The following is an 18803-nucleotide window of genomic DNA, read 5'->3' on the forward strand; positions in this document are numbered from 1 at the left end:
GGATCACACATTAAACTGGATATTCATGTATCTATCATTGTACTACTGAATACCATGCCCAGATGTCCATTTCCTAAAACTACACTGTATCTCAACACCAGACATTGTAGGTTCATATTTCAGTTCTTTTGTGAAAATAACCAATAACTAACCAATTACATCAACTCAATCTAGGGGTTTTAAATCTCCTTATTGGCACCCACAAAATCACTGCTGAACAAATTTTTTTGCATCAGTAGGAGAGGATGCAGACGATTACAGTGATCTGAAACAATACCGTGACTGTAGAGCATCACTTCTGTGATCCAGACATCTAAATCATCTCTTTAACAAGCCAAAAGTGCACTTGATTATACCACGCATTTAAATTTATGCCAGGTTATAACACTCTTCTCCATCATTTGATCATTATTTGATGAATTACTGCTGATATGATCCATAGGAAATGTACACAAACATCTTGCTTAAATAAAATTCATTATATCACCTGCTTTTATCTGGCGGTAATAGCGCAATGCAAATGAAAAAAGGCGCTATGTGCAAGCGGAACATCCGGTCAGACGTTCCACATTCCCAAATTCTATGTGCTCGGACCTGAGAGAACACGGGACGAGACCGACTCAAACCTGAGATTGTAAAATGTCATAAAGGTATTGGATGTTGCCCAGCCCACTGCTCTGCAGATGTCTGCTAGGAAGGTGCCATTGTCCAGTGCCCACGAGAATGCCACACGTCTCGTCAAGCGTGCTCCTGTGTTGGTTCTTTTTTGTGTGTAGTGCCTTATTTGCCAGAATACTGCTGTTGAGTTTGTGTTACCTTCTTCTTCATTTAATTACTTCTTCATTGTATCCCCTTATTTTGCTTATAATTAAAATTCTGCATTTGGATCCTCACTCTCTTGCCTCGTCCCTGACACTTTGAAGTGCTGCCTACTCACATACACCTTTAGAATCATAAAATGCTTTAAACAACATGATCTTTCTTTGTTTCATCTTCCTAAGGATTTGAAGGTGAGGTAGGTACCAGAGATTAATTGTACATAAATATATTATAATAAATACCACGATATTGACTAGACTGCAGTGGAAATTCAATGCAACAATTTGAAGCTTCCGCTGCGCAACATGTCGATTATCTGCAGAGCGTATGCTGTTGGATCTATGGCGCATATCAGCGGCAATGTCCTTCTCTGCACGGCAGTGCAGCTTTGCCCCTGGGCGTTTCGACAGTGCTGCTAAAAGAGAATATTTTGTAAAAGAGGTTTTTTTTCTATAAAAGAGTAATACACAGCTGGCGTTGAATGTCCTTTTCAGGACGTGTCTTTATAAAGATGCCCTTCCACCCCTGTGTAGTTCCTGGATGCGATCGATTTCTCTCTGCTCCTGATGGTCATAGACACTGCCTCGTGTGTCTGGGCCATGATCACACTGAGGCGGCATTTGTGGATGGTTCATGTTCTCACTGCGAGAACTTAGCCATGGCAACGTTGCGGTCATGGCTTTCCTTCTTAAAGAGGAACGCCACTCCAGCCGCCCCCCGCGTCGCTCCTTCTTCCCACGGGATTGAGGACGACCCTGCTGGTAATGGAGGTGATTTGGGTATGGCAGCGGGCTCTGTTTCGCCGGGTAGATCCTCACGAACCACATGGAAGACTCGACTGCCACCTTCGGGTTGGCATGCCCAGTCTGATGCTGACGCCCAGATGGCAGACGTGCTTGGCCGGGCCGCCGTCAGCATGGGGTTGGACTGGAACCCTCCATCCTCCCCACAGCCTTCACGGCTAGACGATTGGTTCCTCGGGTCCGGACGGCGCTCACTGGACAGGCCTGGCACCCCGAACGCGAACCCCTCTCCTTCGGACCAACGACTGCTGCCCCCTGGCTGAGTCCAGAGGACGCCTACACAGGACCTCATCCTCAGTCACTAACCCGCCCCCTGCCGGCTGTGCGGAACAAGGTAAATGCTTTGAGTCTTCTCTCATCACCAAAGCCTCGGGATGCGCTTTTGCCTCCTTACGCCACACTACCTGCTCCGCCCCGCTGTGAAGCCTTGCCAGTTACATCAAAAACTATTGTCCCCTTAGTGTCCCTTGCACGGAGCTTGGACGCGTTGTTCTCACTTCCCAACCCATCGCGCTGGCTGGCCAGGACCATCCGACTCGGCTATGCGATTTCAGTTCACCACCCCCCCGCTCCCTTTCAGCAGCGTACGCTTTACCTCGGTGCACAGCGAAGACGCCAACACCCTATGTGTGGAGATCGCGACGCTTTCACTCAAAGACGCAATAGAGTTTGTCCCTCCAGCCGAGATGAAGAAGGGTTTTTAAAGCGGTTCCTCTAAAACAATTCCAGAGGCTCCTGTGGCATATGGCATCCTTAGCGGCGGTCGCACCACTGGGGTTTATGCACATGAGACCGCTTCAGCACTGGCTTCAGACTCGAGGCCTGAGTACCGTGTGTTCATCACCCCCACCTGCCGCCAGACTTTCAAAACCTGGACAGACCTCTGTTTTTCTGCAGACAGGAGTCCCCCTTCAGCAGGTGTCCCGACGCATTCTGGTCACCATAGATGCCTCCAAACAGGGTTTGGGCTCCGTGTGCAACAGGCATGCAGTCGCCAGCTCCTGGACAGGGCCCCAGCTGGGTTGGCACATCAACTGCCTTGAGCTGCTGTCTGTAATCCTTGCCCTGCAGAGGTTTCTCCTGCTAATACAGGGCAAGCATGTCTTGATTCACTCAGACTGAACCTCCACGATAGCGTACATAAATCGCCACGGTGGCGTGCACTCTCGTCAAATGTCACTACTTGCCTGCCATCACTTGCCTGTCACTACTTGCCTGCCAATGACTCAGGTCGTTGCGCACCACTCACATCCTGGTCAACCTAAACACGGCAGCAGATGCACTGTCGCAACAAGGCATGCTCAGCAGAGAGGGGAGGCTCCACCCCCAGGCAGTCCAGCTGATTTGGGAGCAGTTCTTAAAAGCACAGGTAGACCTGTTCACTTCCCAAGAGACCTCCCACTGCCTGCTCTGGTACTCCCTAGTGGAAGCTCCCCTCGGGACAGACATGCTGGCACACAGCTGGCCCCAGCACGGGTGCAGTGCAAGGTCAGGGAGGACATGTCACTCTTGTGGCCCCCTACTAGCCCACACGGACTTGGTTTTCGCGACAGCCCCTCACTGGCGAATTCCCCTGAGGAAGGACCTTCTTTCCCAGGGACGGGGCACCCCTTGGCATTCGCGCCCAGACCTCTGGAACCTCCAATTCTGGCCCCTGGACAGGATGCGGAAAATCTAAGTGGCCTACCACCTGCTGTCGTAGACATGATCAACCAAGCCAGAGCTCCCTCTACCAGGTAACTTTACGCCCTAAAGTGGCGCTTGTTCGCAAATTGGTTTTCTTCCCGATTTGAAGACCCGCAGAGATGCGCAGTTTGGTCAGTGCTCTCATTTCTGCAAGTGATCTCTCCGTGGTCCTTTCAGGCCTTCAGAGACCCCCCTTCGAGCCATTAGAATCAGTAGAGCTCAATGCCCTCTTCTTGAAGACGGCCCTCCTGATCATGATCGCTTCCATCAAGAGGGTTGGGGACCTGGAAGTGTTCTCAGTCAGCAACACTTGCCTGGAGTTCAGTCCGGCAGACACCCATGTCATCCTAAGACCGCGATTAGGTTACGTGCCCAAAGTTCCTACGACCCCCTTCAGGGAGCAGGACCAATCTGAAAGCGCTGCCCTGTGCGTGCTTTGCGTACTTATGTTGACCGCATGAAGAGCTTTATATGTTCTGAGAAGCTCCATGTCTGCTTTGGTGGACAGCGGAAAGGGAAAAACGGAGGCTTTCCCTCTGGGTCAAAGCACCTTGGCCTATACCAACCAGATCCCCCAAAAGTGCGGCTCTAGAAGCCCAAAAAGAAAATGACAATGGTTGATGGCAGAGCCTAGAGATAGGCGTAGACCAGGGGACTCGGAGGGTGGAGCCACAGCGGGCTTGGGGACTGGATTCACAGGAGCCGCTGGAGGAGGAGTGGGCAGAAGACTTGGGATGGAGGCTCAGGAGATGGAGCTGCAGGAGGCAATGGTTCAGTGGGCGGAGCTGCAGCAGGCGGATGCTCTAGAGGCTGAGAAGCAGGAAGTTCAGGGGTGGTGCTGCAGGAGGCACTGGAGGAGCGGGCAGAACATGGAAGACTCGGAGTGTGGAGCTGTGGAAGACTTCGGAGTGTGGAGCTGTGGAAGTATCGGAGTGTGGAGCCTTGGAAGTCTCGGAAGGCAGAGAAACAGAGGGCTTGGAGGGTGGTGCAACGGATGGCTCAGGGACTGGAGTCACAGGAGCTTCTGGAGGAAGCTAATGCTTGCTAATTTGTCAGTAAAAATGCAGAAAATTCATCAGGAGTCAGAATGGGAGGTAGTGGGAGGAGGGGGATTGAAAAGAGAAGAGAAAATGTAAAACATTAAAGCTGGAATCTGAAGTGTTTCAGATCTTATTCTGTAAGAGTCAATCTTGGCAGCAGAAACACTAGAGGAAAAAGAGGAGAGAAGAGATGAATAATTACAACACACAGATCATGATATAAAGTCATGGTAAGGGCAAAGACTGAGTCTGAAATTGTGTAATGCGATTAAATGTACAGAGGGATGTTGGTAACAGTAGCTGAAGAACAGGTCATTATGTGATAATGAGAGTCATTTACAGAATGAAAAAACATGATTTCAATGTAAGTACTTTGCTGTGCCACGTGTCAGAAGATTCAGTAAATACTCAAAATGACCAGCAGGAGGAGTCAAATTACCATGGATTATCTAAACTCATGTTAACAGGAAGTGTCAAAGACACGTTTCATACTGGTGCGATGGACAACCCTCGGTGAAAAAGTCGTTATAAATAAGTTGTTAATGTAATAAAACACATAAAGTAACCACACATATATATATAAAGCAGCTAACGAAAGCGGTTAACTTTTTTATAGACTAAAAATTGAAACCATATACACATGTATGAATCTTTAATCTGTTTAAAACATGAATACATTTTCTATATTTCCTCTCACGCTGACCTGTGAACAGTCCTGTTGACAGTTTTGGTCTTTTTCAAGATAAAAACAATAGCAAACTGTTTTGATTTTTGACAAAATGAAAAGCATTATCTGAAAAGGCATAATCTAACAATAAATCACACTTGAACTTATAAAACAGCATCAGCACAAGTCTCATGTCACAAGTTCATGTATAAAGTTTTTAATGTGCTAAAATGATTAAGTTATTAAAAATGGACCTCCTCGCAAACTATCTGTAACTAATATCTCTTGTATGTCCAAATCTAAAGCAGAACAAAAGTTCAAGTTGGCAAACTTGTGAGTATTTAAGAGCTGCTATATATGTGGGAAAGATGCTGCATCTCATCTACATTAGAGTGGAACATTTGCTCAGTGCAGTAAGTGTCACTCAAGTGTTGCATTTCCTGGTTTTTTCACACCTTCATATAAACTGAGAAGACAAACTCTTCACACACTGATGAATGTCTGACAGTTGCTGTTTCAAACATGTAAAAGGAAGATGAACACATTAAAGTCTCTCATGATTCAACACACTGTTGACTGGAATTATTTCTATTTTAATATTCCATTATGGGTCATTTTTACTAAATATTTGTGAGCCAAATCAAATGTTCAAATATCACAATGCATTTTAAAATCCCCTTGGAATTGATTATCTGTAATCTCTGTTATAATAGAATTAGTTCAGTCTTGTGCGGTGACTGACAGCGGCATAATCCGTGTGAATCTCCTCTTTCCTGAAGGTGACTGTATCATCAGTGACAGAATCTTCATGTTTGTGGAATCTGACAGCAGCATACAGGAGCCCATCAGAGGAGTTTGAGGGAAACTGTACAGTAGAATAAAGAGTTGATGAATCACGTCTGCTGTCTGCACAGGATGACTGAAATAGACAGTTTACTGGTATGATACTGCAGAGATGTTTTTAAAAAAGATACAACTTTCCAACACTCATTTTAACTCACCGTTGTATTCGTATCTTTCTTTCTCTTGTCTGATGTTGAGGAGGTTTCTGATTAACACAACACAAAATCAGTAGATGAACATGAATCTTTATATTTGGAGAAGCTCTTGAAGACTCAACACAACTGTATCATGAGTCCATCTGCTCAAACTGTTCAATCTTGGAGTGGTCAAGGGGTCAAATGTTTGGTTTGCTGTCATTAAAGGACGCTTGAGGATGAGACTCAACTCAAACTCTAATTTACAGAATCCTCTTGTGGGATTACTTCATGAATGAAGATAACTACAGGAAATGATCTATTAAAGGAGTGAGAATGGAAATGGTGATGCTGAAAGAACGGACATTAGAGTGAAGTCATCAGTGGTCTATAAGGTCTGTTAGACTGATTGATTGACTGACAGATTAGATGAGAGAACTCCTCCTGAACCTTCATTTAACTCCATTTAAGATGGAAGAATAAAGAACACAGATGAACACTTCCGTGAATGAATAAGATTAGAGAAAATTAAGTGTGTGTGTGTGTGTGTGTTTGTGTGTGTGTGTGTGTGTGTATCACCTTGTCTCTTGTTGTGTGTTAATTTACAAACAGTCAGAGTGAATCCTCCAATCAGCAGCAGAATCACACACACACAAATGATGATGATGATCACGGAGAAATCTGGAAAAATTAATCAAGTGGTGATAATTATAGAAATATCTCAGAGATACATAGACATTTAAATTTAATAATATTTACAGAATTATTCAAATGACTTACAAGTCCAATACTTAGTTTACATAAATGTTTTCAGTAAATATTCAAAACTAATATGGTGGATAATTTGTAGCAATTTTGCAACGGCTGCAAACATTTGTGTCACTTTTTCATATTTTCTTTCTTTTTTATGTTTTTGTTATGGAAAGGGAAAATGCCAAAGCACACATGGATCAAGAAATGTTTTTGCACTTCTATTAATCAAATATCATATTTTTAGATAAATTGTATCTGCTTGTTTCAGTAATGCTTTACGATCTGTAATTTGTGTTTGAGTTTTGTGCGGTGAAACTGAAACATTAATTAATGAATCAGTGATTATATTAAAGTTAATTCACATTAATTAATGAATCAGTGATTATATTAAAGTTAATGCACTTTAATTAATGAATCAGTGATTATATTAAAGTTAATGCACTTTAATTAATGAATCAGTGATTATATTAAAGTTAATTCACATTAATTAATGAATCAGTGATTATATTAAAGTTAATGCACTTTAATTAATGAATCAGTGATTATATTAAAGTTAATTCACATTAATTAATGAATCAGTGATTATATTAAAGTTAATTCACTTTAATTAATGAATCAGTGATTATATTAAAGTTAATTCACTTTAATTAATGAATCAGTGAAAATCTCTTTAATTAAATTCACTCAATCACTACTGAGAGAATCTTCCTGCTTCACTTTATTAAGTCAAGTCACTTTAATTTGTTTAACGCTTTTCGCAATAAACATAATTTCAAAGTAACTTTACAGAAAATCTTGTCTTAATTTCTTTTAAGCCTTCAATGAGAGATCCAAATCATTGTATTTGTTGAAGCTGAATTACTCTGCAGGTATTTATTTTCAATAAAGCTTCTTTTTGCAGAACCGCTTACAACCTTTCTTCTTATTCTTCCATCATTCTCTCTCTCTGTTCACTCTTGATCACACTGGTGGTTTCCTGTAGAAGTCGTTAAATCTAACACCACCTTTGGCTCAATCTAATCTTAGACCCTGAAACATCTTCTGCATTCTGAGGTTTTGAGCTTGTGTAAACGATTCTGATCGTCATGGAAACACACAAAACACCTCCAGTGGAAACTTTGTAGCCAAGAGAAACTCTAAAACTTGATACACCATCAAACCAAGTGAACAACTGTATTTTTAAAGATTATCATGACTATATGTAAATATGTAAATATGTTCATTGTTATAATTATTGGCAATTTGTAAATATCTGAATATTTCAATCAGTCCTGAGAGTAAAACAAATAACATCATCTCACCTCTTCTGACGTTCAGAATGACTTTAGTGATGACATCAGATCCACACCAGTATATCCCAGAATCCTCTTGTCTCAGATCAGTGATGTTTACAGTAAAGACTCCAGTAGATGCTTCATCACTTAAAGACAATCCATCATCTCTGATTCTCTCCAATGAAACTCCATCCTTTACACACATTGAGGCTTGATGTCCTTTACAGAAGAATTTCTGATGTTCTTCATGATGTTTGCACTTGATTGAGATGTCGTCTCCTTCAGACTGATTCAAGATCAGCTCTGAAAAGAACATCAGTGTCACTCCACACAGTTCAGACACAAGTAATATTCATATTGAGTTGTTCATGTCCCTCACCTTGTTTCCTGATAATGATGAGATGAGTGCAAAGATAATTCACGTCTCCTTCTAATGTCATTGCACAGCAGTATTTCCCAGCATCCTCTGCTGTCAGTCCAGTGATGGTCACAGTAAAGACACTTGCTGTGATGTCATCATTCAGAGTCAGTCTGTCAGTCTTGGTCTCATTCTGGTCTCTCACAGTCTCAATGAGAGTATTTCTATCTCTAGTGGAGCACTTCCCCTTACAGAGATACTTTGACTTTGATTTATAGATCGGATCATAAGGACAGATGATCTCGACAGATTCTCCTTCATGACCAAATACTGGAGGCACTAAAACAGAGTAACAGACACATTACACATCTACTGTATCATGATGTTTTGCTGTGTTTGTGTAGAATCAGTTCCACATAAAACTAGATTCTTCTTTTTTAATTATTTATTTAAATGTGTTTTTAAATTCCTCACTTTCTTTCACCTCCTGCACGACTTCAGTGTTCTCAGCAGGTTCTTCTTCATGTACTGACGGTGTTCTGTTGAAACCTAAAGGATCTGTCAATCACAAACAGATGATGCGTCTCAATATCTCTGATTATTTAAGTTTCTTCATTAAATATGAAATCTAGAACATGTCAAGGTTTGTACTGGATTTGATTGAGAGTTTGTTGTACTCACTCATAATGTGTAGATGAACAGTTGTAGTAATGATGGAGTAACTGTACGAGTGTCTGTAGATCTGAACTGCACATAAATAAACTCCTCCATCATCTGGTGTCACATCAATAATTGTCACAATGAAGAAATGTTTATCTCGGTCATCAGAAATACTGAATCTTCCTTTCTTCTTCCATTTATCAGTGGAATAGACCACCTCATCAAACGATTGTTTCCCTTTATATACAGTCTTGGCATCATAAACATTTCTTTCCGAATATTCACATTTGAATACAGCGGATCTTCCATTTTTCACCTCCAGTGTCTTTGAACCATCACAACATGAATCTATCATTCACACACAAGAAAATGTCATTCATATAACACGAGTGAGACATCTTTTATTTAATGGAGGTGAGGTATTTGTGGGGCTGAACAGCACTTTAAAAGATCATTCATTAAATGTTATTTAAAATTCTCAGTAATACTTTACAATAAGTTTCCATTTATTGCCATAAGTTAAAAACATTCATTAAAATGAACTAACAATGAAAAATACTTTTATATAATTTTTTATATCAGTTAATGTTCATTTCAACATGTACTGATGGATTTTAAAAATAAACATGTAATGTATTTGTTAACATTAGTTAATACACTATGAATGAACGTGAACCAACAATGAACAATTGAATTCAAAGATTTATAAATGCTGAAAAATACAGTGCATCCGAAAGTATTCACAGCGCTTCACTTGTTATGTTTCAGCCTTATTCCAAAATTGATTAACTTCATTGTTTTCCTCAAAATTCTACAAACAATACCCCATAATGACAATGTGAAAGAAGTTTGTTTGAAATTTTTGCAAATGTATTAAAATACAAAAATCACATGTACATAAGTATTCACAGCCTTTGCCATGACACTCAAAATTGAGCTCAGGTGCTTCCTGTTTCCACTGATCCACCTGTGGTAAATTCAGTGGATTGGACATCATTTGGAAAGGCACACACCTGTCTAGATAAGGTCCCACAGTTAACAGTGCATGTCAGAGCACAAACCAAGCCATGAAGTCCAAGGAATTGTCTGTAGACCTCCAAGACAGGATTGTATCGAGGCACAGTTCTGGGGAAGGGTACAGAAAATATTCTGCAGCATTGAAGGTCCCAATGAGCACAGTGGCCTCCATCATCCATAAATGGAAGAAGTTTGGAACCACCAGGACTCTTCCTAGAGCTGGCCGCCCGGCCAAATGGAGTGTCCGGGGGAGAAGGGCCTTAGTCAGGGAGGTGACCAAGAACCCGATGGTCACTCTGACAGAGCTCCAGCATTTCTCTGTGGAGAGAGGAGAACCTTTTTCAGAAGAACAACCATCTCTGCAGCACTCCACCAATCAGGCCTGTATGGTAGAGTGGCCAGACGGAAGTCACTCCTCAGTAATAGGCACACAAAAGCCCACCTGGAGTTTGCCAAAAGGCACCTGAAGGACTCTCAGACCATGAGTAACAAAATTCTCTGGTCTTATGAAACAAAGATTGAACTCTTTGGCCTGAATGGCAAGCGTCATGTCTGGAGGAAACCAGGCACAGCTCATCGCCTGACCAATACCATCCCTACAGTGAAGCATGGTGGTGGCAGCATCATGCTGTGGGGATGTTTTTCAGTGGCAGGAACTGTGAGACTAGTCAGGTTCGAGGGAAAGATGAATGCAGCAATGTACAGAGACATCCTTGATGAAAACCTGCTCCAGAGCGCTCTGGACCTCAGACTGGGGCGAAGGTTCATCTTCCAACAGAACAACGACCCTAAGCACACAGCCAAGATAACAAAGGAGTGGCTACAGGACAACTCTGTGAATGTCCTTGAGTGGCCCAGCCAGAGCCCAGACTTGAACCCGATTGAACATCTCTTGAGAGATCTGTAAATGGCTGTGCACCAACGTTCCCCATCCAACCTGATGGAGCTTGAGAGGTCCTGCAAAGAAGAATTGGAGAAACTGCCCAAAAATATGTGTGCCAAGCTTGTAGAATCATACACACAAAGACTTGAGGCTGTAATTGGTGCCAAATGTGCTTCAACAAAGTATTGAGCAAAGGGTGTGAATACTTTTGTACATGTGATTTATTTATTTATTTTTAATACATTTGCAAAGATTTCAAACAAACTTCTTTCACGTGGTCATTATGGGGTATTGTTTGTCGAATATTGGAATAAGGCTGTAACAACAAAATGTGAATAAAGTGAAGCGCTGTGAATAATTTCCGGATGCACTGTAGATTGTTCATTGTTAGTTTATGATATCTAATACACTCACTCATGTTAAATAATAGAACCCAATTATAAACTGTAACCAAATACTCATGTAAGACAAAAGTCTCATGTATTTCTAATATCAAAATGACTCACCAACTTTCATATTCAAATCCATTTGAATAAAATCTATTCTCGAAGTCCTTATCCGGTATCTTCCAGCATCATGTGTCTTCAGTTCTCTGATGAAGATCATGAGGTTTCCATTTTTGTTGCAATACAGAATAAATCTCCCTTCATTATTCCACTGATCATGTTTAAAATTAACTATGAGGTCATTCCACCGGCCCTGAGATTGCTTTTGCAGACTCTGATAGTTATTTGAGCAAGGACTCATAGAATAAACAAGAACACTTCCTCCAGAATATCCAGTTACATCAAAGCACCTCACTGAACCTGTCAATCAGATTGAAATTGTCAGTAGTTTGTCTCCAGTTACAGAATATTTCCAGACTTACAGTACATACTTTAAAATCACTCAAAATTTACCATGAAATTCTATTAATTACTGTATTAACAGATTGAGAAAAAATAATCACAATTGCAGTTGAACTAAATGAGAAGTGTATTGACCTGAGATGAGGTAGAAAGTGAAGATGAGGAAGATCTTCATTGTGAGTTGAGTTCAGCTTCACAGCAGTTCTGATTCTCCTCACAGGATGTTTGTCTTCTTTAAGTTCAATGTTCTCTGTGTGTCTCTCTCTGTCTCTACATCTGTCTGCTTTAGTTACTTCCTCTTTATTCAGCTGTTTATCAGTAATGATCAGCTTTACTGGCCCCTCCCACCATCACCAGTCACTCAGTATTAAACACAGAGGAACAGCGACCTCTAGCGGATGTGATTGAACATGTAATACAGATTCCAGCTGGACTGTAAACAGGTCTGATTTTTTTCATGTGAAATGTGGGTAAAAGACTTCACAAGAAGATTCCTAGTTCGATTAACCTGTTTGAATACCCAGACTCTGCACAAAATCTCTTGTTTTCATTTTAAGATGAATATGAGTGTTGTTGTCTTCATTAATCCTTGGTTAACATTAAGACACGTACATGCAGGAGTTATAATGCCCAGCTTCTTTACTTGCATATAAAGAACACACCTCACCAGAATGGCCACAAGCCATACAACAGTGGGTCATACCAACTACATGAACTATAGGGGTGTGCTGGTCAGAACCATTCACTGCATATACTACATCCCCCTTCTTAAGCTTTTAAACAGAGTATTAATCAGACATAAAACAAGGACAGTATGCTGGCAACATCACCAGTGTATGAAATAAACGTTTGCTATGAACAAGCAATAGTTACACTAATCTAGCATACTTAAGTAAGCACATAATCCTCGAACCGTGCCGGTTGTCTGACGATGCGTCCGGCTCTTGTGCATTCTGGTCGCCGCACAGTTCTTTCCACATCTTGAGGAGGCTCATTTGGAACAGGATTTGAAACAGTGTCTTTGCTCAAATCATTGTCAGTGTCCATGGAACAGTCAGGTTGTGAGCCATGTTTGCTTGACCTGTCAGGCCTGAGATGACGTCTGTTCCTGCGGTAGACTGTGCCCGCTGGTGTGACAACATCGTATGAACGGGGCTCTTCTCGGGCACTGACAACTGTAGCTGGTTTCCATGTATTTCTGATTCTCATATATACTCTCTGTCCCCCCTTGAAGGCTGGAAGTGGGGCTGCTGTTCTATCGTACCATCTTTTTTGCTGTGATTGAAGATGCTGCAGCGCTTCCTGGATGTGTTTAGGTATAGAAGGTTGCAGAACAGTTTTGCTGGCCGGTAAAGTAGAACGTAAGACTCTGCCCATAAGGATCTGGGCTGGGGAGTGCTGGAGACCAGTAACAGGAGTGTTGCGGAGAGTCAATAAAGCCAGATGAGGGTCAGTGCCAGACAGAGCAGCAGCTTTCAGCACAGATTTGACAGTCTTTACGGCTCGCTCTGCCATGCCGTTGGACTGAGGGAATTTGGGGCTGGAGTGTGTGATGTTGAAACCCCAGTCATGAGCAAATCGAGCCATTTCAGCACTGGCAAAGGGTACATGATCTGCAATCAGGATCTCAGGCACACCATGTCTTGCAAACACTGCTTTGAACTGTGCGATTAGTGAGGCTGACGTTTTGTCTGGCAGCTGTAAGACTTCTGGGTATTTAGAAAAATAGTCCACAATCAGAAGAAATGAACGTCCTTGAAAGTCAAAAATGTCAGCAGCTATCTTCTGCCAGGGTCCCTTTGGAACTGGATGTGAGATAAGTGGCTCCTTTTGATTTTCAGGGCGACTCTCTTGACAGAAACTACAGACTTCTACCATGTGACGTACGGCTTCAGTGAGTCCTGGCCAGTAGAAACATGATCTGGCGTGTGCTAGAGACCGCTGTATACCCTGATGTGCCGCATGAAGTCGTTTCAGCACTTCTTGTCGCAGTGCGCGAGGGATAATGATGCGATCATCTTTCAAGAGTAGCTCATCATCTATGCTAATAGTGTGTCTGACTGGCCAGTAAGCTTGAGCAGCCAGTGGGACATTTTTCTTTCTGTCCGGCCATCCTCGCTCATGTAACTGCCGTATCAGTTGAATCTCAGCATCTGACTGTGTGGCTTGTTGGATCATGTGCATGATGTTACCACCAAGTGATTCTCCATTCATTGCATAGATGACTTTCTCTTCGCTCAGGTCTAGACTCTCTGTTGTATCAGACTGAATGTATGCTCTGGACAGCGCGTCGGCGATATGCATCTGGTTGCCTGGAGTGTAAACAATGTGGATGTCATACCTTTGCAGCTGGAGCAGCATTCTTTGAAGGCGTGCTGGTGCTGCGCCTATGGGTTTGGAGAATATCGCCTCAAGTGGTTTGTGATCAGACTGAACCCTAACAGGCACACCGTAAACATGCTGGTGGAATTTTCTCAGAGCAAACACTATGGCCAGTAGCTCTTTTTCTATCTGGGCATAGTTCTTTTCAGCCGCAGATAGCGCTCTCGAAGCATATGCAATTGGTTGCTGTTTCTGCATTAGAGCAGCCCCCAAGCCATCTTTTGAGGCATCTGCCTGCACTTCAATAGGCTGCTTTGGGTCAAAATGTCCAAGAACAGGTGCAGTTGCTATGGCTGTTCTGAGTTTTTCAAGTGCTAACTGCTGTTCAGGATGCCATTGCCAGTCTATGTCTTTCCTTAGCAACAGCCTAAGAGGTGCAGTGAGGGTGGCTTCATTGGGAATGTATTGTGACAGGTAGCGTGTCATACCTAGCAGACGCTGAAGGGCTTTTCTGTCAGTGGGAGGGGAAAATTGCAATATTGCCGAAACCTTCGATTCATCAGGCTTCACTCCCTCAGCGGTGATAACGTGGCCTAGGTAAGTCACCTCATTGACCATATACTGCAATTTGTCTTTGTTGAATTTCACATTTAGACTCAGCGCTCTGTTCATCACTTTCTCTAGGATGTCATCATGCTCCGCTTTGGTGGATGCCGCTATGATCATGTCGTCAGCCACCATGAAAACACCTTCAATGTCCCCAAAGCTTTCTGAGTTCAAGCGCTGAAATACCTCACTCGCTGACTTTATACCAAAAGGCATGCGATGGAAACGGTATCTGCCCCACGGCGTGTTGAAAGCACAGAGATCTGCTGACTCCTCATCTAGTTGAATCTGCCAGTAGCCATCCTTCTCATCCAGGATGGTGAACAACTTTTTGCCAGCTAGCTTACTCCGTATGTCCTCCAGAGTGGGAATATTGTAGTGCTGGCGGAGTATGGCCTTGTTTAGGTCTCTGGGATCCAGGCAGACTCTCAGTGCACCGTTTTTTTTTTTCTGTAATGCAAAGACTGCTAACCCATGCAGTAGGTTTAGATACTTTGCTTATGACACACCATTTTTCCAAATCATCAAGTGTCTCTTTCAGTCGGTCATGAACTGCATACGGTATCCTCCTGCAGCCGTGTATTACTGGAGGAATGGAAGGGTCAGTGTGAATATGGTGCAATCCAGGAAACTGGCCCAAACCTTGAAATACTGATGCATAGCGGCTGAGGAGCTCAGTTTTTGTGGTGGGTGATGACGGTGTGAGAGCGTCTACTTTTCTTAGAAGGTCCAACTGCACACATGCCTGTCTCCCCAGTAGGGCTATATCTGATGCTGTAGTCACAAAGAACATCATGTCAGTTGTTTTATTTTTAGCCTGCACATGGAGTTTAACAACACCTTCTGGTTTGATGCGGGTGCCTCCGTACGACACGAGCACTGTGTTTGTTTCTTGGATGTTCACAGGAACCTGAAGCTGATCAATGATTTTCTTTGGAATGACGTTGGCTTCAGCACCTGTGTCAAGCTTGAAGTTTACAACAATGCCTGCCATACTCAGCTTTGTGTGCCAGCCTGTATCTGACGTGTTTGAGTGAACTACCGTACCCACAAACAGTGTGTCTATCCCAGAAATTTCGGCATCTATATCGAGCGCGTCCATTTTGGCTTTAGATTTGCACACAAGTGCGAAGTGGTTCTTTTTGCCACATTTTTTGCACACTTCATTATAGGCAGGGCACTGCCTTGGCATGTGAATGCGTCCGCATTTGCCACAATTTTTTGAATGTGCCCTAGTTGGCGGTGTCACTTGTTTGTGCACTGCTGATTTGTTTGATCTCCATTTAGGCTGAGAACCATTTTTGGCGACGGCATGCACAAATTGTGTTTCTGATGATGCTGCCATAGCTGTGACTTGCGCCCTCGTGACTTCTTTAGCTCTGCACATGTCAATGGCTTTTGACAGGGTTAACTCAGATATAGACAGCAGTCGTTCACGAAGGCCAGAGTCTGTTATGCTGAAAACTATTTTGTCTCGTATCATGAGATCTTCAGTTTCTCCAAATTCACATGTGCGTGCTTTGTTTCTTAGCTCCGTGAGAAATGTATCTATGCCTGCTTGCTCAGAGAATGTGTGAGCCCAGAACTGATGTCTTTCAAAGACAGTATTCTTCCGCGGAGCACAGTATTTTCGCAGTGCTGCGAGGACCTCTGATAATTTTTTATCTCGTGGATCCTCGTATTCGATCTCGAGCGAGTTATAAATGTCTAGCGCCTCTTCTCCTATGCTATGCAGCAGTACAGCGATTTTTCTCGTCTCAGATTTATCCACTAAAGCTGAGGCAGTAAGATACAAGTTAAATCTTTGTTCCCACTTACGCCAATTTTCAGCCAAGTTCCCCGTCAGTGACAAAGGTGATGGCGGACGAAGCATTTCCATTTTGTCCGTCTCGTTGTCTTGTTAGCTCGTAGGGCTCGTTAGGATAATCCAACGGTGCTGCAGTTCGACACTGTTTTTTTGTTTTTTGTTTTTTAAGTTACCCGCGCCACGGTGATCTTCAGTCACAAGTTGATGTGCGCAGTGTTATTCAGGAGATACATCCGACTTCTGACACCATGTTGTTGTCTTCATTAATCCTTGGTTAACATTAAGACACGTACATGCAGGAGTTATAATGCCCAGCTTCTTTACTTGCATATAAAGAACACACCTCACCAGAATTGCCACAAGCCATACAACAGTGGGTCATACCAACTACATGAACTATAGGGGTGTGCTGGTCAGAACCATTCACTGCATATACTACAATGAGCAGCACTTAGCTCAAGCAAATTAAATGTTTTTGCATTTCCACTCCATATTTCCAGTGTATGAAAGAGTATGATCCCTGCGTTCCAAACGGGATGTAGCACCCTCTGAAGGGCTCTTTGAAGGGAGAACAATCATGATAGTCATGCTGCAAGTTTGCTTCATTACCGATTTATTTTTTTACCCCACACCTTTTAGCCCTCCAAAGCTCTCACAGTGGATAGTAAAGTCTTCAGAGGGAATAGGGCACAAGAGTTAATCACATCTGAATGAAACACATCCTAAAATAACTTGTTACATCTTTTCATTTTCTTCTAAAAGCACTCTAGAGCAGCATTTACTAACAGATTTCATCTGGCAGAGCACATTTTACTCACACTATGTATGTTTTCAAAGTTTTCTTTCAGTTTTGTAGCCTCGTCTCGTGTATTAAAGATGACAATCATGTTGAAAATGAGTTCTCTTACCACAGTGTTTGTCTGTACTGCTGCTGGAGTCCCACAGTACTGCCTCTCTCTTACAGTATCTTATACACGATTGACCTCACCAGCAGGCCCAGACAGACTCTGTACATTCACCACCACTTGAATGTTTGTTTACTAAATATTTTGGCTATTTGAGGATTCTTTCAGCTTCCAACAAGAGTGTACTCTCATCTCCATTCATTCATTTCACTATGCTAAAATCCCTTAAGTACAATTCTGCAGATTATCCTTCAGAAATTGCACTGAAAAAAGATTCTGTCTGGACCTGCTCATCAGTTCATTATTAGAGACTCCGTGATCTGAATTATATCATATTAAATATGCACTGAAGCTGTGGGAGCAGATTGAGAAATGCTGTCCTGTCACTTTAACACACAGCTGTAGATTCAGCACCATGGACAGCAGCTGACAGTCAAACTTCAGAAAAACGCGAGAGGAAAGTTTAACAGCACAAAATGAAGAAAGAGTGAGTAACTGGTAAATAATGAGAAACTAGAGAGTACCACTGGGGTCATTTAACCACCCTTCAACTTACTAAACTATTATGTGACCATCACGTGACACAAAATTGTATTTAATGTATATATATAAAAGTAAGCCATTCAGCAGACATTAACTCACATTTTCCTCTAGATGGAGCCAGATGATTAAATTTGACACCTCAAGTGACTGTGTGTTTAGTGTGAATGATAAAAAGTGATCAGAGAGAATTTTAATGAAAACCCCCTGAGCTCACTTTGACTTACTGTATGCACAAACACATCACAAGCAGGAAGTCAATAGTCACAGATGTAGAGATAATCTGACTTTCATTCTCATGAGATTTCTTGAAATGTATGTTTGTTTGTCTGTCTTGCTTTCTACCATTTATTTAATTCATGTGTTTTTCAGCTGTCTGACAGAATAAAAGCCAACAGAACTCTAGAGAATCATTGGCAATGAAACAATGAAACACAAATATAGGTCATTTTAATGATGATTCATTTGTAAAGGTAATTGACTTTGTCTTGTGCGGTGATCTCACAAGAACTTCCGTGTATGAAGACACAGACTCACCACTTCACTGTCTCTCATCTCTCTCCTGTCTGATGATGAGATCACCTCTAATATCACAAACATCAAATACACAATCACATTCAGTAATAATCTCAGAATCATCTCTTGAGAACATTTAACAACATAAAACACAGAGACACGCTGATATTTATTCTCGTAGGAGAACTGGCTGTTTTGAGAAAAGATCACAGCAGCAGTATTCAGAGAAGCATCATCTTGTCTCTTGTTGTGTGTTAATTTACAAACAGTCAGAGTGAATCGTCCAATCAGCAGCTGAATCACACACACACACAAATGATGA

This window comes from Xyrauchen texanus, chromosome 11 (genome assembly GCF_025860055.1).
Source record: "Xyrauchen texanus isolate HMW12.3.18 chromosome 11, RBS_HiC_50CHRs, whole genome shotgun sequence".
Classification (NCBI taxonomy): Eukaryota; Metazoa; Chordata; class Actinopteri; order Cypriniformes; family Catostomidae; genus Xyrauchen; species Xyrauchen texanus.